Genomic DNA, 17,723 nt, shown 5'->3' on the forward strand with positions numbered 1-17,723 from the left:
GAGCACCAAGCTGTGTAGAAAAGCACCCAAGCTACTGTGTTCTGCTTTATGAAAATCAACTTGAATTTCCTTGAGGCTTGTCTACTGCTGTGATACTAACAAAAAGTTAATTTACGTGGGGAAAAAAAGAAAAAAAAAAAAAAAAAAGGTGTGTCTCAACTGGCTTCCCTTCCAGAAATTAAAATGTACTTTATCTTAGAGAAAGCAGTTTTCTTATAATAAATCTCACTGAAAAAAAAAATAATAAATCAAAGAAGGTCCAAACAAGGTAGGCAAAAGCAAATATCTCTTCCACTGCATTTGTATCATATTGGGGGTGGTCTTTGCTGAGCATTTAGAGAAGTACTGAGGTCTGGACCTTTACTCAGGAAAGCTCCCCACTCACCAGCAGAAGGGAGGGAAGAATGACCACTACCTAAAAGCAATAATTTGAATAAATTAACCTGCCTATTTCATGACTTCAGAAAGCTAACTGCAGAATGTTCTTGTCTTCTATCACCAGCCTTTGAATTTCCACTCCTAGTGAAGCAGTGGCTGCCAGCCACTCGCCAAGGAACCTTGTGCTGTCTTAGGCTATGCCAGGTCACAGCAGGCAGGAAGCCATGCTGGGCTGCCTGAAACATGACTGCTTCAGGTCAGTAGGTATTTGACTTGCATATACCTGGAGGAATGTGCACATTATAATCACCGCTCTCCAGTAAGACTTGACTGGTTTTTTTTCCTCCACATGCACACATTCCCACAGGGACGTAACTTGTCAACCTTTTCCTCAGTATGCACATAAGATCTGCTGCCAATACGTGCAAGATGATAAGTGAGTTACTGGCAGAAACTGTTATTTCTGTATCACGTAGTCACATTTACATACACATGTACATATTGAAGAGAAACTTAAGCAGATGAATTGCAATATTTTGTCATGATCCCTTTAACGTACCTCAAGCAATTTCACAGGCAGTGCAAAAACTTTATAGTTATCTTCAAAATGCTCTCCTGAAGTTCAGGCAGACCTGTAGTTAGTGCTGTACTTTACTAGATGTGTGTGCCACCACTGGATAATGTAGCTTACGTACCCTCAGATGTTAGACTAACCTGAAGTTTGACCAGTTGAAGTATGAACTGGTTTAACTCTGCAGGCTTTGGCTGAAAGAACACCACTCTTTTTTTTTTTTTTCCTTTTAATGAAGGATGATACTAAGAAAGGGGAAAAAAAAAATCAACTCCCTAAAAGCAAATGTTTAATCAAATGCAGCTTGTTATGAAATTTGTTTTGCTTGAAAACCTCAGCTTGTTGAAACTGAAATTCTTCTTAAAAGTAGAACAGCTTCAACAAAAGCTTCCTTCCAGGACAGCAACTCTGATCAAAACCAGAGATTGGATAAGCCCAAAATAGGTACATGGCTGATGGGCAGTACTTTTAGACAGCACAAGAAATATTTGGACTCAGTCACTTTTCTGTCTGACTCTGATGAAGGGTGACACTTGAATGTCACCCTGACATACACACTAGTTTGTCCTGCTCACTGAAATACTCGTTATTTTATGAGTATTGTCTTCTATTCTTGTTTTCGCTAAAATGGAGCACATTTTTCTGGTATTGGTGAGAAATAAATATAGAAACTTTCTGTGGCAATTATTCTGTCTTTTTTTTTTTTTCTGAATAGGACCATGTTTTAAGCATAGACTTCAACAGAAGAAACTATTGTTTAGTTTCAACAGAAGAAACTATTGTTTAGTCAGCAAATGGATAATTATCTTCTAATTAATCAAACTGATCTTTAATCTGAAGAGGATTTGCTTTAGAATAGAAAAGTGTTGGGAAATAAAGTCAACTTCCTCCCTGCACAAAGTTCTATGTTTTTCTCAAGCTGAACCAGAAATAATTCATTTTGAAAGTTCAGAAATGGCTGGTGAACTCTTGTTTCTTCCAGTTCTTCTATGTTGTGTCTGCAGTTCTGGGTTCCAGATAAATCTGGAAGCAAATGTGAAAAAATGGTCTCATGGCATTTTGGCAGGAACCTCTGGAAACCTCACAAAACAGCTTTTTCCAGACTCAAAGCTGATTTTAAAACAGCATTACTTAGCTATTTAAGAAATACATTCTTTCTCTCAGCTGAATGTTTCATGTGCCAATAGGCAAGATTAAAAACTATCCTCATTAAAAAAAAAAAAAAGCATAAAAGAATCACGAAAAAAATGAAAAATCTGGGGAGACAAATCAGAAGCCACGATGTTACATCTCAGCCTAGTTCAATGTTGAGGATATTTTGATACAGAACTAGAATTTACTTTGTAGTCTTATTCTGAGTATGAATCTAAATTAAAACTAAAGTTCTAATCCCACCCCCAAAAGAATTAATTTATTGATCTATGTATAACATACAGATTGCCAGTAAACATACAAGCTTTAGTTGCTGCCACTCCAAAATAGTCTCAGGTGGAATCTATACTTTCACATGTAAAAACAGCTTCAAAAACAAATATACCAAAGAGGTTACTTCCCAGGGTAAGGGTATATACCAAAGAGATTACTTCCCAGTGTAAGGCATTTTTAGGTGAAAACAATGGGCCATGAACTTCGAAGTGGAAGGAGTGTTTATGTAGCAATAAAAGTCTTCTAACACAAAGCTGATACAGGAGGGCCTCACATTCTGCTATCTGCCCACTGCCTGCAGTGGATGTTTGTAGTTCCTCAGATGGGGAATAAAGGCAAGTAAAATATAGCCTACTTTCCTCATGAACCTGCCAGGTGATCTAAGCAAATCATTTATGCTCTCTGTGCCTCACACTCCCATGTGTACATTCAGCATAACAATATAAACATATACATTTTTAGGGATTTCAGCTCTACCTTGACGTAAATGTTGGAATTCCATATATTCTTGCATCAAAAAGCCGTAAGCATGTGGCCTACACTATTAATTTCAGTAAATGAAGATATAAATCTGCAAAGTACATTTTGATATGTAGACTGCCTTGCATTTCCACTGATTTCAATATTAATTATCTGTTATCATTGGCTCAGCTAAAACAGCTGGTGAAATCATGACTTTGTTGAAGACAAGGGGGGTTTGGTCTGGCTCAGTGCTTAATGAACATCATGTTCTGGTAAGATCTGATCATTTTTTTCCAAAAAAAAATTCCACCACCTTTTTTCTGGGTATTTAAACACATAAAGATTGATTTGTCCCTGCTTCTTCCAGGGTCCCTATGTGTTATGCAACGGTGACACCAATCAATATCATAGTTCTGCTCTGACCATTCATTCTTTCACTATGTTTACACAAAAATTCAACCACAGAATGCCTGAACAGGAGGAAAGCATTTGCATATCCCTAGCAAAAGATTGCACATGGCACCTCTTCAGTGCAGTACCACAGTTCATTTCACATGGTCACTTCAGAAAAAAACTTTTCCATAGCAAAATCACTGCAGTGCCACAAGACCCAACACACTGATCTCTAACTTCAGGTAGTGCTGGGGAGCAGACCTCCTTCTGACTTCTTACAAAAGTATATGCAAAAGCAAAAGCCTTCCTGAGCTATACATTAGGAAATCAGAAAACTTCAATCAGAACCAGTCTTCACTGGAAACTAAGTGGCTTCAATTTTTTAAGCAGTGCAAAATAACTTCACTGCCAATTTTCAGAAGCTCAGGTGTCAGCTAACATTTTGAGATTTACATATAAACCTTTGATCCAATTTTCAAGAAACAGTATTAGAGAACCATGTTCACTTGATGAAACATTCAGAATAAACCTGCTGCTCTGAAGGAAAAACAATACAAGGTCATCCAAGCCTTTATAGCTTTTGGTAGGAAATGCATATCACAGTATCACAGATTTCTAGGCTGGAAGAGACCTCAAGATCATCGAGTCCAACCTCCGACCTAACACTAAGTACTCCACTAAACCATATCGCTAAGCTCTACATCTAAACGTCTTTTAAAGACCTCCAGGGATGGTGACTCCACCACCTCCCTGGGCAGCCCGTTCCAATGCTTAATAACCCTTTCGGTAAAGAAGTACTTCCTAACATCCAACCTAAAACTCCCCTGTCGCAACTTTCGCCCATTCCCCCTCGTCCTGTCACCAGGCACGTAGGAGAACAGACCAACCCCCACCTCTCTACAGCCTCCTTTAAGGTAACTGTAGAGAGCGATAAGGTCGCCCCTGAGCCTCCTCTTCTCCAGGCTGAACAAGCCCAGCTCCCTCAGCCGCTCCTCGTAAGACTTGTTCTCCAGACCCCTCACCAGCTTGGTCGCCCTTCTCTGGACTCGCTCGAGCACGTCCATGTCCTTCCTGTAGCGAGGGGCCCAATACTGAACACAGTACTCAAGGTGCGGCCTCACCAGAGCCGAGTACAGGGGCACAATCACTTCCCTCGACCTGCTGGCCACACTGCTTCTTATACAGGCCAGGATGCTGTTGGCCTTCTTGGCCACCTGGGCACACTGCTGGCTCATATTCAGCCGACTATCAACCAATACTCCCAGGTCCTTCTCTGCCAGGCAGCTTTCCAGCCACTCATCTCCCAGCCTGTAGCTCTGCTTGGGGTTGTTGCGCCCCAGGTGCAGGACCCGGCACTTGGCCTTGTTGAACTTCATACAGTTGACCTCAGCATATCGCTCCAGCCTATCCAGATCCTCCTGCAGAGCCTTCCTGCCCTCGAGCAGATCGACACACGCACTTAGCTTGGTGTCATCTGCAAACTTACTGAGGGTGCACTGGATGCCCTCATCCAGATCATCGATAAAGATTTTAAAGAGGACCGGCCCCAGTACCGAGCCCTGGGGGACACCACTAGTGACCAGCCTCCAACCAGATTTGACTTCATTCACCACAACTCTCTGGGCCCACCACAACTCTCTGGGCCCATATATATTTGTGAGAAAATGCAGACGAGTGACATAAAAGCATATCTGTTCACATATATAGCATGCAAGGGGTTATACACAGCCATATGTACCAATAGACTCAAATGAAGGCCCACAGAGGATATATCTTAAAATGCACCAGAGATAGGCTGCAGCGAGATCCCAAGGACCCTTATAATCAATAATCCATTAAGCAGATGCAGTGGCTACAGCTTGCTGAAGAAAGTTGCTGAAATTATTATTCATACTGAATGTTCACTTAACTATACTCTATTATGTGCAGAGTTTGCAGAAAAGGTAGAGGTGCCTGGATAAAACAGTTACTCTTAAATTCTATGCAGGCATTTTAACTTTTTAATTTCCACAGCAAAACATCACACATGCTATATGAACAACAACAACAACAACAACAAAAAACACACGTGTACACAGATGTGAGGACACAATTCCCATCCAAGAAATAGGTAAAGTTATTCACCCTCCTCACAGGCAGATAAACATGCTTGTGCTTTAACTTCTTGCTGTGTCTAGGAAAAGAGGACCACTGATCTAACATGCAGGGCTGGGAGAGGACACCCCAGTGCCCTAGAAAAGAAAGAGAAGGCTCTCTTCTCCTCTCTTGCAAGCACACCGGCAAAGGGTCTCTGTCCCTTCCAGGCCAGTATATGGTCTTCTTTTCCTAGTGGGATAAAATGGCAGAGGATTCTTTTCTACCCGAGTGACACTGGGGTTGTCCCTACTCATTCCCTCATCCCAAAATGACTTACTGTCTAGCTTCTGCATTTCACCTTTCCTACCAGCATCCAAGTCAGGCTCTTCCCACAGATGAGCCCTTAAGTGATGCAACAAGGCTCTGACATGAAGCAACACAAACCTTTAGTTAATCTTTCTATTTTACTATATCTTAAGACTGCCTGAACCACCAGTGACAACCCTGTGTAACCATTTCCCTCTCCCTTCTCTCTTCACTCTGAATTGCCGACAAGACTTCCTGATGCCCTTTTGCAAGTAGAAGAGGATAAATGTAAACAAAATATCCTAAAGTAATGTAAATCTCTTTAAAAAAAATCCTCTTGGACTGGGTTGCAGCAGAGCTGCTGGCTGCAATTACTTTCACTCACAGCCCGTGCTGAGCCAAGGCTCTAAAGCTGTGGAGGGAGGAGAGCTCGCTGCAAGGGATCTCTTCAGGCAGTCTAATTCCTTGCCCGGGACAAGCAGTGACAGCTGCCACGTGCCTGCCTGACTTTCAGGTGTACAAAGCGTGATCAGGAGGCACACTTGGTCAGGAGGAAAAAAAAAAAAAAAAAAAATTGGCTACTTCTTGTGTCCACAGAGCAGAATGGAGTGTGAGGACTTTGTTCCTAGCCTCTGGGTCAATATCCATAGGTGGCCTGGGCTGAAGCACTTCAGTTAAATTCTGAGATTTTTTTTCATACAAAATGCTTTAAGGCTCTTGCAAATGAGGAGGTTTGTTGTGTTGACCTAGCCAATGAATCTGGAACTGGTTTTGTACTAAGATACAGTTTGTACCTCTCAGGGCTCTCTGTGTTTTTCAAACACTGCTTCCTCAGTTACACAGTAGTTGTGTTTTTAAAATCTTTTTTTTTTTTTTCTTCCCCTAAACAAAAGACAGAAGCTTGAATTCTGTGATAATCACGTGACTCCAGCAGCTGGGGCCCTTGGCTCTGGAGTTCGTGATTTAATCCACCTCTGCATGGTGATTTTTATGGGAACTGTCTTCATGGCTAGCACTCAGTCCTTAATAAAATAGACAGAACATTTTCTCATTAGAGCACATTCCTTCAGAGAAACTGTGGGAGGAAAGACATTAACAGAAGATTGTGTGTCCAGAACCAATTAAGGCAATATCCTAAATTATTTAAATCATAGGGCTCTTTGCCATTAACATGAATGGAACCAGGATGCCAGTCCAACTTTCCATTGCATTTTTCCTTTTCTGTCCTCTTAAAGCAAGTATCTGCATCAGAATATCCTTCTAGAGGTGTACTGGACTTTCTCATGTTGAAAGAGGTCCAGAGAGCTATATAGACTGCATAAGTCATGGGCACAATATAGTTCTGAGGTTCTTTGCATCTATATTAAAGTTCTTACATATATCTATCTCATTGATGTGTATCTCCTTGGTAAACATCTAAAAAAATTAAATCACATCAGTCCCTGCTTTACCCGCCATAGAGGTGGAACTTTGCAGCTGTTTAGCTGCACGCAGCACAACCTAAAGGTCTCTGACCTGTGAGCATAGTACACAGGACTGAAATTGTTCTGGGTCTTTTCAGGTCACCAGAATGTGCTGACCCCTCTGGCTCTGGCCAGCCTACTGGTGCCAGAACTCCTACTCACACAAGAAGTGCCATGAAAATGTTGGTGACCACAAACGGTCAGGACTCTGGTTTTGTACTTCATTCTAAGTTCACCAGAATCTCAGAGTTCCTTAGGTCTCAGAGGTTCCTACAGAACAACTTTTTTCTGTGGGTGGTGAAAGCAAGAAACTGTGGTGTTTGCCCCACTTGCTGATTGTTTATAAGGTTATAAAAATTGGCAGATAGAAAAATGTCAATAGGTGTGTCTGCCATTCAGACCTCATCATCCGTGACTATTTTGGTCCATTTGAGTTGTTCTTCCAATTCTGGGAGTAGCTTTGAAGTTAGGACCACTCCTAAATGACCCTATTTTTGTTCTACACTAAAACTGTGTTGTGTCAGGTAATTTGTACCCTTCCAGCCCGTCATTACAAATCCCTTACAACATAACTTTCCTCAGTTATAAAGTCTGTAAATAGTTTTGAGATTTTCTTCATAAAATATTTTCCTACCACGTATGTGCTTTAGCAAGCGATTCTGCATTTTAGTATTTTGTCTCCAGGCTTCATACTCTGTAATGGCACACATCACTTTCTCAGCATGTGCTTGCCTGTTCTAGTACTCGGCCACACACCAGAATTTGCAACAGGGTTCTTATTCCATGTAAGAACTTCCAGTATATTTTTTATGTAATTGCTTAACATTTTAACATATGCACTGTATTTTAATAACACAAATTTTAAACCCAAAACTATGTTTGGAAAGACAGCTGTCAATTGAGTAGCAGAGGAGGCTTTATAATTGTTTTTTTCTATTACCCATTTTATCAGAGCAAGTTACTTAACATCAGGATGAACTGAACTGAGTGATAGACATGGGTGATAGTATTTGGGTGGTCTTCAAAACACACATTTACATTGGCTTAGGTTATCAAGGGACAGCAACTCAGCTTTTCCCAAATAATGTGTCTTTTCAAGATGTCACAAGAGAGGAACTCCACAGCTTGCATAGACAGGGAATGGTTCACAAAAACTGGTGTTTCATTCAGCAGTTGAAGGCTGGATGGAGGCAAAATGGGAAACTCTCACAGAGAAAGAAGCACCTAATTCTACTGACACCATGTTATAGCTTTTTAGCTATGAAGGATTTCCATTCAGGAGAAATCAAAGTGGAGCTCGTAACTACCACAAAATTCACCATGAGAAGCACTAATAGAAGAAAATACCTTTCAGGAATCTAGACTTACCCTAAAGCCTATTATAGTCTTTTCACAGTCTTGTCAAGGACTGCTTCCCTCTATCTAGATACAATAACATTTCTTCAAGTTTACCTGAGGAACCTGATATCTGGGACGAAAAAAAAAAAAAGACTCTAAATAATATTTACAAAATTTCAGTGGAATAGTATCCATCTGAGCCATCTATGAGTAGTAAGCATTGTTTAGAAATCTCAGCTGTTATAATCAGCGAAGAAGTTAAAGAAAATCAAAAAAAATTTTTTTCTCCTTTTAGGTGGGGCAAAAGCATTCGTGACGAGTTACCTACTGATAAATTTAAGAAATAGAATCTTGAATGTTACATTCTGCCCTTGTTTGTACTTTTGGTACAGACATAAGAAATAAAAGCAAAATAGACACAAAGCCCATAACATTCCATCTGCAATCTCAAACTAAACAGAAGAAACCCAAAATACCACGTCTTCATTGGCTACCATAAAGCAGCTAATACTAAGACAGGCCTGCTTCCACACAGCATGGTAGTGGCATTCCCGTTGACTCCCGTGGAAAAAGATCAGGGCTAATATACTCCAGGAATTCAGAGAAATTACTTGGAACAAGACCTCCCATGTCAGGAGCTCATTAACTGTTCTTAGTCCTAAATGAGCTAGGCATTTCAGTAACATCCCTCCCTTCCACTCTCATTAAGTCTTGTAACACTGCTGGTAATATTTCCTTCAGAGCTGATGAACTCTCTTTAAAATCATTTCCTAAATTGTGTGCCACCTTTAAGAACAATGTAATGTTTGTCACTTTCCAGTGGTTGGAAAACTGACTTTCCATCAAAGACATTTCCTAATATGTATATTTTTAAAATTTATCCTTGGCTTGCCATTACACATTTCATTAGGGAAGTGTTTGATTGGCTCCAGATGCATGTGATAAAACTCCATGTGTATAAAAACATTTTTGTTTAACTTCTGTGACTTTCACAGGTTTGGCTGTAAGAGAATGTAGTCGACACTGTAGTTACCTTAGACAGTGCTGCTTAAACTGTCATTCACAGGCCGTAGAACGGTATGGGACTCTCTCACCTCACCAGCAGCGTGATTTATTTCATTTTTAGGAGGATAATAGTCTAATAAGATAATAGCCTAAATGTAGTCTAGCCACTACATTTGGGGACCCACTGAAGTCTAATGCCAGGTCATCTATATGTTGCTTACAGATTCTTCTATGCACCATACTTTGCTGCTGTTTTTAGCATTTATCTGTATTCCAGCTGTATAAATGATAAAAGATTGCTGCTGTGCAGAGACAAGAAAAGGCACAGGAGCTGCACAAGATCAGTACTGAACTAAGCACATGTTCCTGTTTTTATAGGCAGCAGTCTGTGGTTTGAAAACAGGTCAAGGAGGGAACAGAGCTCACTCTCACATGGTCCAGAGCGCTGTGTCAGGGAGCTTGGGTGGTTTTTCTCCCCATGTTCTCCACTTTGAAATTGGTCAGAAGGGGTCCATGACAGCACAGAGCTAAACCTCAGTCAGTGGGACCCACCAGCTCCTGTGCCAGGGCTGAACCCCAGAGCTCCTCATCAAAAAAGGCCTGGCTGCAAGGCCTGGAAAGAGTGGTGTAGGCCACATCCCAGCAGCCTTCACTTTTGCTAAGCCTGTCTGGAATTACAGGTGGATTTTTTGAGTCTCAGGAGTTGCTCTGTGACAGTTTGCAGCTTCAGTTCAGATAGTTGCAGCTGGGAACACTGAAGTTGGCCAAATTTCCAGTCAACCTATCCTTTTTTTTTTTTTTTTTTTTTTGTACTTTTTAGTTTATTACACAGATGACATACATGGTTATCATGTTTCTTGTGGGTTTTTGTTTTCCTCCCCACTCCACAAAAAATATTTTATTATTTCATATTCCAAAAGATGCCTAAATTTCTGCAAGTTGAGAAAAGTAATCTTCAAAACATGACATAAGAACTTACTTTTATTTCTTTGACTCAGAAAAAAGAATATAGCTCTGGCTTATGCTCAAACCATAAATATGTTTATTTCAAGAAAGGATTTATAGGACTTAAACCGAACACTTCTTGAAGTTGCAGATACCTACAGAAATCTACACATAGTTCTTGTAGGGCATATTATTTAACAGTGATTGCGCAACACAACTTCTGACATGGACAGGGTGTCTTTTGTCTATTTTACTTTTTAAATAAATGAAAGTGTAAGGAGTATGGGAAGGAGCACTAGGGATGTGAATAAGACCCAGAGCCTTCAGGAACCAGGCCTGTTGACATTGGAGACACAGATATCAGTGTCTCAGCCTGGCTAGGCAGAGTGCAACTGATGAGGTCCTGCCTTGCCCAGTGACTGTACGAGGCGATACAGCACTTCGGCAACGTGGCAGGAAGCAGAACACCAGGCACGTCCCGGAAAACTGAGCAGCAAGAGATCAAGCAGTATCAGCATACTGGCTGCAATCTAAACTGACAGTTCAAGAGAATCGAACTGAACTTGCCCAAGCACAGACTACAGAGCACGAAAGCCTCAGAGGAATAGTGCTTGGTGATGTGCAAACACACACAACTATCCCTCCCTGGGAACCAACAGAGAAAGTAAGACGGAAAACATATTCCAGACCTATCCAGGAGATGCTGACAATTTCAACTATAAATAAATAAAATAGAGTGCTTAGAGAAAATGTTTCAAAAAGGAACTGAAAAAACAATGATACTGCTGTTGTATACATTATTTACACCTATAGGGCTTCTGGTCTAGCTTTATCTCAGCTGTAACTCATATCAAGAGAGCACGTGCCTTATATGACTGTTTGCCCTCACATTCCTAGCAAATTCCAAACTCCTGCAAGATGAAGAGCAGTCTGGGCATGGCAGAAACACAGGACTGGATCTACATTTGCAAAACATGCAGAGCTATTTTGCTGTGAAATGTGTTAATACACTAAATGGTGAATGAGTAAATAATGTAGAACATGGTCTTGAATCATTATTCTTTGTTCCCTTCAGAATGAAGTTTGCTCTAATTTGGATACCTTCCTGCAATATTAAGCAATAAAGGAGACCCCTGAGTCTTTGCATACCAATGTATTTATCCTCCTCAACTAAATCAGCCGTTATGAGCATTTGTCTGTAGCGCAGGTAATGATGTAGAAAAAGTCAAAAGTAATATTGAAAGAAAGGGAAAAACTGTCAGCTGTAGCATAGCTGATAAAGTTACATTCAGGAAACCTTTTCAGGTGCTTAGAGGAGCCAAGGATGTGCTCTGATGCGTTCTAATACATAGCAGAGACCTATTTTATAGCCTAATCGAATTTGATGGAGTTATTCAGCTTAGTTTGGGCCAGACACAATAGGATATCTCATGGAAAGCAGCATCTGGCTCAATATGATAGAACTCCCACCATAAAAAAATAATTTAATGAATGCCCACCACTTCTAGAGGAGCTTAAATTACGTAAGTGCATTAAGGCAATTTTAAACCTGTTAGTGCACTAGTCCTGAAACATTATTGCAAAATGGCTGAAGAGTCTGCAAACTACAGCTTTGCAGATGCCAGACTTCTGATTACACTGGGTTTTCATAATCTCAACATACCATTTGTCATCTGGAGCACAAGGTGCCTCTGGCAGGGAGATCTTGTGCTGAAAGGACTGAGCCAGTGGCCAACAATAAGAGGACAGCCAGAGACAGAGGCCTTGTAGGTCACTTTACATGCAGAATAGTATGAAATGGTCTTCATAAAGAGTGGGCCAGACTCTCAGCTGATGTAGATCAGCACAGCTCCATTGACATCAGTTGGAGACTTTCTATGTTTATGCCCTATGAGAACACGGTGCTCCGTTTCTTCAGATACTTAAAAAATACTTTGTTCTTCACTGCAGTTCATCAGTCTCTACTGAAATCATCACTAGCACTTTTTACCCCACCACTACAGATTTCAAAGCATTTTTAAAGAGAAAGATCATAAACCACTATCTCCTTTTCAGAAAAGTAGATTGAGGCGTGGGTAGATCAGGTGACATGGTCTAACACAAACCAACCTCACGTCTGAGGACAAACCTCATGATAACATTGCTATAACAATGCAACAATACTTCTGTTATATTAGGTTGTCCATGTCTAGATCTAACCTGGTTTTCGAGTGTACCCCTCACAGGGGCTGTAAGCTATATGCATGCATGTTATCTTTGCCAAAACCAGCAGCTGGCTGTTGTACACTTCATTCTTTCCCTAAATATGACTGGGTTTAGGAGCTCACAAGTGGTCTCCTAGGCCTGCAGTTTAGACTTCAGTGACCAACTTCCCAACCACCCTTTCTGTATTGCTGCCTTCTTTTGCATATTTAGGTCGCATAAATTCCTCCCAGCTCCAACTTGAGCTCTAAAAGTGCTTTACAACCCATGGAGGCTAATCATACCTCACATCTAGTCTGACACATAAAGGATATATTGACAACATAGAATGTCTCATGAACAGCTTCTTTAAATGTATTTAGGGAAAAGATTGGAAGAGAGAAACAAAGCAAACTTTCCTGCAAAAGAAAAATTGTGTATTCCTCTGGGACTGTACAGTACAAATGTGACAAAGGAAAAAAGATAAAGAAGATGAAGCAGTTTCATTAAACATGCTATTGCCATTGCTTCTGCTATGAAACAAGTATCACAGCTCTTTTATTACCACGTTCTCACTGGCTTTGCTTTTCTCCCATTGTGTTTTCCTTCAACCAATAGTTTCAGCTACACCTATATTTTTTTAAATGTGTATTAACACCATTTATCCGGGCTTAAGTTAACAACTCTTGTGGAGTCATATGGTCAAACAAAAAGCCAAAACAAAAACCGTGTTATGTCCAGTCATTCTTTTATGTCATGACTGGGTTCAGCAAACTGGCAGAGAGAAAAAATATAAAGGACAAAGTTCCAGGAAAACTTTCAAACTTGGAATTCTATTTACTTTTATCCTTAGAAGTCTGAGGGGTAAATGTATTTATTCTCATTCTGGCACTGCTTTGCATCAAAAAAAAATTGTGTTAAGGGAACAGAATTTGAGAAATTCAATACAAAGCGAAGAAGATCCTTCCCTCATCAACATGTTCTTGGAGTACGTAAATTCACGTCTCAAATTCAGAGCAAGAAAATAATTTTGTGACCAGTTGTCTCAGCTTAAATTACAACTGTAACATAAGGTACTCTGAGATTTCTAGGATTTAGAACAGGCTGAAATGTACATATGGCTAAAGACAACATCTCCATTTACATAAAAAGGGAAAAAAAATATTGGGGAATGGGTATAAATATAGAACAGCTCTCATGTAGAAGAAGATTCAGAGTTCTACTGCATCTCCTTAAGGGATCTAAGCAGACCACAAGGTTGGCCCCCAGATTGGATCCCTGAAAGAGCAAGTCTCCAATACAAGCATTCAGATGGAGGGAATCACTTTGGGGGGTGTCATTTTGTCACATCTTGCCTCCCATCCACACCTCTGCCCAGGCACTGCAACTGCTGGTGTCTGCAAAACCTTTTTATGACCCATCTCTGCCTCCCCATACCAAAATCTGAGCTATGTGGAGATAGAGTTGGACAAGAGCAGTAGGACTACACTAGGTATGCATATTTTGCAAATTATCTACTAGGGAATCTAAATGAACAGCTCTTACCTCTCAACAACTCTTACTTCTTTATGTAAAAATGCTCATGCGTGAACTTCCTTACTAAAAAAAAGCATATGTGAAATACCAAATGAAGGGGGCAAAGGAGAAACTTTTCCTGATTGATAACACAGTTAGTTGTTCAATGTGCTGTTTCAGATCTATTCAGAAGTACTTGAAACAGGTTTCCATGAAGAAAACACTCATGCCACCAGCTTCTGTAATTCTACATGTTAAGAGAGGGTTAATAACTGGTCATAAATTGTCGTTTCAGCAAATCACCAAAGATCAGTGATGAAATCCAGTTCTGTGTTCTAAAGAAGCCACAACTCTGAACTGTGGACCAGAGGCACGGAGAAGTGACATGGGTGCTGCCTTTCTCTGAAGCCTCAGGCATTCAGAATGAGCTTGATGGATCATTGTTTGAAATTTCACAATCTCTGGTATTGAGTAAGATGCAGAACTGTATTAAGGGGGGTGGGATAGAAGAGAGACAGCATTCATTCTTTTTTCATGCCTTTGTCACGGATGAGTGGACATATGGGAAGAAAAGATGAAAAGATGATACTGAGCTTATAGGAGAGGCAAACGTGTACGCTATAAATCTCTGAATTGCTGTTCATTCAAAGGAGAAAGAAAAATGAAATGTTCTGGTTTAATCCTAAATCCTCTACATGAAGGTAGACTAACAACTACCAAATATAGCCATCAGCAAGCAGTTTGGCATCTCTAACTTTGGGGATTTCATCACTTTAACAACTCATCATGGACTCTGATATAATCTTGCTATAGGGAAAATGAAGAGTGAAAACATTTGCTTTCTAATCCTTTGTTTTCAGGATCTCACCCAACAGAGAACAAAATTTAAAAATATGAGATGAAAATTAAAATTCTCTTCCAATTCCTCCTTAGATGTGAATTTTCTCTTCATTCCAATGCACCTTTGCTTTCTGGATGGAAATCCTTCCATACAGTTTCCAACACTAGACCAGCTAAGCCTAATTGTTTTTCTAGCTCTTCAGGAGACTAAGGAAGGGACATCTTGTGATTTCTCCCAAGTATGAAATCTGAGGCATGATTAAAATCTTCTGCTGCTCTTTTTGTTTGTTTGTTTTAAAGATAAAAAAACAAACACAAGAAACCATGGTCAGGTTTAGGTCCTCAAAAAAGCATCTACAATCAGTCTAAATGCAATATAGTCTCTTCCAAAAGTAGGTGCACATATATTAATAACAATACAGCCAAGTTTGCTAGCATCGCTACTTCTACTTTAAGCAGTTTTCCTTTTACAGCCTTTTGAGTAGCAAGAATTGGCATTTCTGCTTTGTGAGAATAAAACTGCAGTGTCAGCACTCTACGTCATGCTGAGACCTCTTTGCAGCTGCTCAACCACAGGTACTCTTGCTGTGGGGAAGAGCAATTCTTGAAAAGAAGAGAGGGGAGAGTGGGGAGAGGAGAGGGGGGGAGAGGAAAAAGAAAAAAGGTAGTTGTGAGAAACACTAACAACACAAATCATCTGGATGGATGCAGTCTTGGAAACGGGTGTGAAAAAGGGTAATATGGATCCCCTTATTTGGTCTTCCTGATGATTGTATAACTTGAAACATGTCCATTTAGAGCTCTGTGCTCAACAATTCTCACCAGACATGCACATTTTCCTGAGGTAAAAGAGATATGCAGGGATGAAACCGGTCTGTTTCATGTTTCTCCTCTGCTTCTGTCAACATAAAACTGCAAAGACAGGGAGTTATCCTTCACACCCATTTGCTCTGTCTGCTGCATGCTCTTGGAACTGAGTAAGCATTTCCACAGGCAAAGCTGCTTTTGTACTCCTTCATTTTAAAATGGCTGTAACTTATTCTTACAGCACCAGAAAGAGCCAATCTAAAGGCTACCAGAAAGGAGTAGTTAGTGGATTCACCTTGAGTTAAGTGGGCTTACAGGTGAAGTCCTGTAGAGCTCTTCAGTTTTTCCCAGTTGGTATCTGCACTGGAATCCTGTTCCCTCTATACATCACCATTGTTTGTAGTATTGTCTATGCTCCTGGCTGCCTTCAGACATATCAGGTAACCCTTACCAGATCCAGTTTTCTTAACTCAAGTAATCATAAATGCATTTTCTTTCATATTACCTTATCTCTAAGTTACATCTGTCCATATACCTCAGTGCTTCACAGGATTCTTTCCAACTCTTAGGAAGTAATTTTTGTAGGTAGTAATTTCAGTTTCATATGGCTTGCTTGTGATTCATAAATCTTTTGATCCAGTGAAATGTTCTTGCTTGGATGTCACGCTTCAGGGCTGAATTCAGCTTAGAATCTGCAGTATATATAAACCTGAGACAGAAGAGACCTATTTTGTTCCATCTGCTTATCTTACTACCAAAGCTGAGTCATGCCCCATGGCAGATTTACTATTAACTGCTCATCTTATATTAGAGCCAAAAGTCTCTCTCAGACTTGGGGCTTTACTGTGTCATGTACCACACAAGCAGATGGACAGCCCTTGTCCAGGAGGGACAGCAAAGCAATCGTCTGTACTCTAGCACTGTCCTTGTCTTTCTTCTCTCAATAATAGTGAAAAGCACTTCTGGTTCAGATATGGAATCTCTTTCCCCTGCCTTCCGAGAACCAAATTCAGAAATTTGTTATGACTGGAAGGCAGATTCTAGAATAGAAGCTGATATTGCCAGGGCGGAGGCTAACAGGCCTCCACATCATCACTGAAAAAAGGAGCTTGTCTGCAAGAAAAAGAGGTAACAAGATGACAACTAAGAAGTAATCTCCTGCAGAGAAAACAGTTTTGTAGATAAAGAAGCAGCACAGTGTCAAGATGCTTCAAAGACATAGATTATAGAACATCACAAAGGTTAAGTGATGATGATGCTATCATTCAGCATCACTAAGTATTTGCCGTGAGTTGTACTTTTAGGACTTGGATTCAATTTATACATGCTGTGCTTTTATTCTGCATGGTGTGTTTAACTTTGAGGATTCTATATCCCAGAGAGCTATCAGAGAAATAACAGCTGAAATCAGAGTTCTTTACACAAAGAGAGACTTTGCAAGCAAAATGTTTTCCAAGAGAAACAGCTACTGGAAAGAAGAATTAACTAAAGAACTAGATTAAGGCAGATAATGCAGGAAAAATATCAAATTTCTGACTTGAATTTGGCATGCTACTTTCTTCTAAAAGTTTCCTCATTCTCAGTGGAGAGTTGATGTTTTCTTAGCCAACATTCTTACCAACTGCATCTAAAAAGTCCTTCCCTGACCCACTCCTAACAGGAACACATGTAACACCATGCTTCTGCTCCAACATTTAAAATTAATTCAATTTGGAGTCCGTTATACTACTTGCACTCTGGCAAAGTCAGCACAAAATCACAAAGGTCCCTTCCAGCAAAGGTAGCTAGTTAAACTGAAAAAGACCGAGAAACTGGGAACAAAGCAGAACATTCAGACAGCTTTCTCCTCATTGTTACGCTACTGAATATGAATGCCAGAAGATAGATGAGGTGTAATAAGAAAAAAAATAAAATAAAAACACAACGAGAGAGAGAAAAACAAAGAGAGGAAAAGTTCATAAAATGGAAAGATACATATGGGAAATAGACACAGTGGAAACAGATGTTGATATATAACA

This window comes from Anser cygnoides, chromosome 5 (assembly GCF_040182565.1).
Source record: "Anser cygnoides isolate HZ-2024a breed goose chromosome 5, Taihu_goose_T2T_genome, whole genome shotgun sequence".
NCBI classification, from domain to species: Eukaryota; Metazoa; Chordata; class Aves; order Anseriformes; family Anatidae; genus Anser; species Anser cygnoides.